Below are 6,209 nucleotides of genomic sequence, written 5' to 3' on the forward strand. Positions count from 1 at the left end.
CACCGTATCTATTTTCCAAATACTTTTGGTCTTGTTTTGGACTCTAATTTGCACAATTTGTACGAAACTAACTCGGACTTGCGCTGTTATCAGCGGAACTAACATGGTGTTGTTTCTATGCTGAAATAAATTTTCCTTGAATCAGAAGAAACTTTGTGGAGATTTTTTATTGAATAAATAAAAATACTGTAATGAAGATACACCGAGGGGGGGGGGGGCACCAGTTGCTCACAAGGCAACATGGTGCGACTACCCCCCTAGGGCATGCCCTGATGCCTTCTGGGTCCCACAAGCGGTCGTCTGACCTAATTCCAAGCCTATAATTTTCATTACCAAGAGAAATAAAATAAGAGAAGAAGTTTCATCGTTTTTTACGACATGAAGCCACTGCCACCTCCTGTTCCTCATCGGGAGGGCTGATCTGGAGTCCATTTAGGGATCCGGGGAGGGGGATTCGTTGTCGTCATCATCATCAACTACCGGGAGTGAGTAATTCCTTCGTAGGCTTGCTGGAGGGTGATGGAGTTGGATGATATTTTTCATGTAATTTGGTCAATTTGTTAGGGCTTGATCCCTACTATCCACTATGTACGAGATTGATGTTGCTATGACTTTGCTATGCTTAATGCTTGTAATAGGGCCCTAGTGCCATGATTTCATATCTGAACCCTCAATGTTTTCATCAATATATTTGAGTTTTTATTCTATTTTGCAAGTTGCATGATCCTATTATGTGTTATGGTCCGTAGTCCCCAAGGTGACAATAAATGGGATTTACTCCAGTGATGACCGTAGTATGAGGAGTTCTGGTTCTCGATTAAAAGGAGACCTTAATGTCCCTTAGATTTCCATATGGACCCCACTGCCACGGGAGCGTAGGAAAAAAGATGTCATTCAAGGTCTTACTATAAGCACGTATGACTATACATGGAATACATGCCTACATTGAATTGATGAATTGGAGCTATTATGTATTGCTCTAGGTTGTAACTGTTACATGATGAATATCATCCAACACAACTATCCATCGCCGATCCAATGCCTACGCTTTTTGTATATTGATCTTTGCTAAGTTAATAAACACTACTAAAAACTGCTACTGCTGCTGCCACCAAACTATCATATTGATCTTTGCTAAGTTACAATTACTACAAAACTGCTACTGCCACTGTCACCACTACCACCAAACTATCATATTACCGTGCCACTAAACACTTTGTTGTAGATATTTAATTCCCCAGGTGTGGTTGAATTGACAACTCAACTGCTAAAGTTCAGAAATATTCTTTGGCTCCCTTTGAGTCGAAGCAATAAATTTGGGTGAAATACTACCCTCAAAGACTGTTGCGATCCCCACGTTATCAAGGACGTGCCGTTGTTGCGAGGGGCCATGGGATGTGGTGGGACAAGAGAGGCAACTGCCTTGAGCTTGAGCTTGAGGAAGAGTGTGCAGTGCACCATCCACCCACCAATGGCGTGGTCCGACCCGCGAAAGGTGGGAGCAGCTATGACGGGATCCGTGACAGGAGCGGCCGCCGACAAGGCCGGAGAGACAGCGTTTGCGGGCATGGAGATAATCTCGGACACGGGATCTGCGACCTTGCTCGGATGCATCACCAGCACCACCTCGGACAAGACACATAGATGGCCAGGACGTGTAACATCATTGGCGGCGGCTGAAGCTAGTGCTCCCGATCCAGATTTGACTTGGATTGGAACGGGGATGGCAGCAGGACGACGACCGACACGAAGTCAATGAGCAACATTGGAGGTAAAGGCGGCAGCATGATGACTGAGTCGTGTCCGACGTTGCCGGAGTGGCCGCCGCCGATGTGTGCTAGCAGGAGGTCTCGGGTTTCAAAAAAATTTCCCCTCTTGTTTTTCCATACATGTGATGTTGATGATTCCTGAGAAGTTAGGATCAAGGCCATGGAAAACCAAAATCTTGTATTTCTTGCACATGCACTATTCACTACCAAATTTCAGGTTTTTTAGTGTAGTTCACACCAAAATGTATTTCATACTGAAATTTTTACAACAATTTAGTATTCCACTATTCCCTATATTCATGTGTATCGGGATTTTTGAAACTTCAAAATGTGGGTTTCAAAATATTTTTAAAATGGAGCTCATGGAACCCAGGAGCAAGAAATCCGCACTCGGCATAGATGGTACTACAAAAATAAACTAGTGAATTAATGATGGCTATGGAAGCTTGATGTTGGCGGCGCTGACGGATGCTATCGATGTAGCTAGTCGACTGATGTTACTTTGTGGCCATGTTATTCAGTAAGTAACAACTATCTGTGTTTTTTTTGCATTTAGGCTTTCGGTGGACGTGTAATGGCTCTGCTGAGCTTAGACCAGTTTACTAGCTGTTTTTACATTTGTCCTTGTAATGTATCTGTATGGTTACGTTAGTAAAATCTGGGAGGAAAGTCAACATATGAAAATGAACGATGTCAGGATGAAATAGTTCACACCTAATAGATAGTGTTTTTGTGTGTGTGTGTGTGGGGGGGGGGGGGGGGGCGTTGTTTATTGCTCAGTGACGAACACCAACTTTGAGGACTAGAACAGGGAAGGCTACGTCATCTAGCACCGCAAACAGACCAACCTACTCAGCTTAGCAGGGGCAAGTGACTGAGGTGAGGATGGGCCAAGGTTTGGGCTTTCGTTTGTGATTTTTTTTCTGGCTCTTAACAAGATGGCCGAAAATCGACAATTTCACTTTCAGAAAAATCTCGGATGAATAGTAAAACAAAATTTTGAATTTTGGAATAAATATGTCCGTAATTTGCCCAATTTGTTTTTACGTCAAGCGGACCGAAAGTTAACATTCCAACGTAACCATCGCAGATTAGTTCAAGACTTACCATCCACAACCATCAAATAGTAGTTCAATGTTTAAACAACATAGTACAACCAACAATCTTTCAATTTGATTTTCTCGGCCGACAAGGACATTTACCAAGCACAAGAGAGATGCCCGACTTTTGCCAGAAATACATAACTCTAGGATGGGCTGACGATGGTCTCTTGGTGTCGTGCCGTCGATGTTGGTCATTATCGTGTCTTAGGCCCTATTATAGCATCACAGCCGGTGCTAGCTCGCCGTCTCTTTGCCCGGAACCTTTGCAAGTTCTCCAGGCGAGCCTTGACATGTTTCGAGCACATGGCATAGCCGGATTGCGCCAGCTTGCCGCAAGTCCAGCCATGACCATTGCCACGATTGCACCGCCGCTCTGCCTGCATTATCAAGGGTTCAGCTTCAGTCTCTAGTTTTTGAACAGTTACTTCTGCCTCCGTCCGTTCTCCATCAGTTTCCCCATCTAGCTCTTCATCAGTACTTCCATATCTATACACATGTGCACAATTAGTTATATTCCCAAAACACAACATGTTTGTAGTGCAAAGTAAATAAAGACTTCAAAATACATACAAAACGAATATTTTTTTAAAGTTGAGATTATAACCTGGATTTTATTCTCATGATAAAGTGATACAGCGCACTATCAACTCAAAGTACAAATGTAAGAAAGAAAACACATCCACGAGCATTCTAACCCACTGGAAAAACCTAACACATGTTGCATCCATGCGCTCAGATAAAATTTGTCAACAAGTTACTTGTATATCTGAGTACAAATATTAACTGTGCTAAACAAAATGCTACATAGACATAATATAATATATTTACAATATGCATACTTTAATCTCGACCCCAACTATATAACTATCCATCCTACAGTCAGGACCATTTTCACCATATGTAGAAAAAGGACATGTTCACAACCAAGTTCCATGTCCATGTCCCCCTAGGAACTCCAAGAGGTAAATCACAACTGTGCGACTGTATATGAAGCCACACATATGACTTTGCTGGTAAAATACATACTAGACTATGAAGTTTAAATCTATTCAACTATTATAAAATAGGTAATCAAAACACATAAATGGTCAAAAGAAAATTATATTACTACTTGGACTAAATAATTTAAAATCTCATACCGAATTTTTGAAAATTAATCATATAATCTTGCCCAAGATAACAAAAATCCAACCATGCCGCACTCGATGGTACAAATTTCTACCAATTTATACTTTGTCCTATGCATATACACTGTAGAGACTGTGTTGAGCTAGGCGTGCACATGGGGAAGTGCTCGAAAATTGAAAGCATCAAGGCGAACGAGTGATTGGTTAGTTCAATTTCTGTTGGCCTTTAACAACATAAATTAATGCAAAAAATTGGGTGAGACATGAAAAGATACTGTCTATGACCTTATGGCTTAGTGTAGAAGTAGTGCTAGACTGCAGTACTATAAGTCTATAATAGGATATGAGACTTACAATGACGATCTCATCGATAACCAGTTGGCATGAATGGTATAAGTGGGAGAGATGTGGCGTCGGATAAGAATGGAAGTGGAGACTCGATGATTAGTAATTAGACATGTTCTTCCAGGAATCCAACTATAATCAATGTTTTTGTCAGGATTACTCAATGATAATATTTTTCCTGTTTCCTAACCCAGATGCAAGCCCACGTCCTTTCTAATTCTCAAATTTTCTCGGCAAGATTGTTTGATTTGTAGGATTATATGTGAGGATTTTTTCAATAGCGCGCTTCAAGTTCATAGGAAAACTTTCTCAGGGTATAAAATTTTGAAAATTATTATGGTTCAAGACATCATATGTCTTTCTGGCGAGGTAATATATTACACTCTTATGTCAACTTCCATGGTTTATGGTTCTTCATTGTTCCAATCATGTTTAAAAATGAAGACAAATTTGATGCTAAAATAGAAGGTATTGAGTTCCCACACAAAAAAGGTGGGGAGTTAAAGAAAAAAAAACACATTTGTTTCAAAAATAGATGTTGCAGAAAAATGTGTAGTAAAATTTTTAATTTAATTTGGTAATGCATATCCAATTAAAAACCAACAGGGAATATTGTATTGTGAAGATTTTCCATGTGTTAAGTCACATATTTTACAATGCATGATGAATGTCACATATTTCAAAGGATAGGAATAAATAAGAGAACTAAAAATCTTGGCAAAGTAAAATATTTTTTTTAACATTTACCTCGTGTGCCCATTAACTGGAATAATATTTTATTCATCATATTAGGCAAATTCATTTTGATCTTCCATTAGAAAGTCGTTCCTGAGGTGGACTGTATTTATTTGGGACCATATCATATATAATATCATTGCTAATGACTGACAATCTGAATATTCTCATCTCATAATAATCTATATCGCACGAAAATAATAGGCTAGTACATTTTATTAATTTTAGTTTAGTGTATCGATCTAGCATCTTGAACAAACAACATACATACGCCCGTGAATAAGACTAAATGAAACATGTCTCACACGCAAGTGATATTTTTATTTAGCATAATATTATGTGTTCGTTATTGATTTTTATTATTTCCTATTTTGGTATAGAATAACATAAGAACATAGGTTTCTATGTTTAACTATTTCCGACACAATAAATACGATGCCTTCCCACCTGCAATGGCAACTGTGCTTGTTTCTATGATAATATAACAACATGTAATTTGAAGTGTCAAAATGTGTAGAAGGCATGTGGACAAGAATCTGGATGCACTAAGACACAATATATCAGATTTCTGGTGCCGGTCATTTATCTGCCACATATTTGTAGCTACAGAAAACAATTTACATGAAAAATACCTGCCTACCGGAACAGATGAGAGATCGTGCAGGTGTATGATTTTTTTATGCACGAATGAATATCCTTGATGTGTATTGTGTTGGCGGCGATCTATTGGATGCGGTCATGAATGACATGATGGACAGATTCATCGACCTACTTCATGCAGTGATTCCTCTATATTATCCTTGTCACACTAAAGAAATGTAACATGAGATTCACTTTAAAACTGGAAGAATGTTAGGTGCGCATATAATACAAGTCAATTGTGGAAAGCATGTCGAATCATGCGCAAAGACGAAAATGAATAACTCAAGGGTGGTATGGCTCACATAGAATTATAAGTTTCAATTTTCCAACGTAGCGGATAAAACATTGGAAAATATATTTAACTGAAGAGATCTAAGAGTGATTGCTATCATGAACAATTTACACACTAATTGTGTAAGTGAAACTACAAAAATAAATATATCGTGTATGCAAGGGAGTCACCACGTGACACATAAATACTTCAAGTA

Source organism: Triticum aestivum, chromosome 3D (genome assembly GCF_018294505.1).
Source record: "Triticum aestivum cultivar Chinese Spring chromosome 3D, IWGSC CS RefSeq v2.1, whole genome shotgun sequence".
Taxonomy (NCBI): Eukaryota; Viridiplantae; Streptophyta; class Magnoliopsida; order Poales; family Poaceae; genus Triticum; species Triticum aestivum.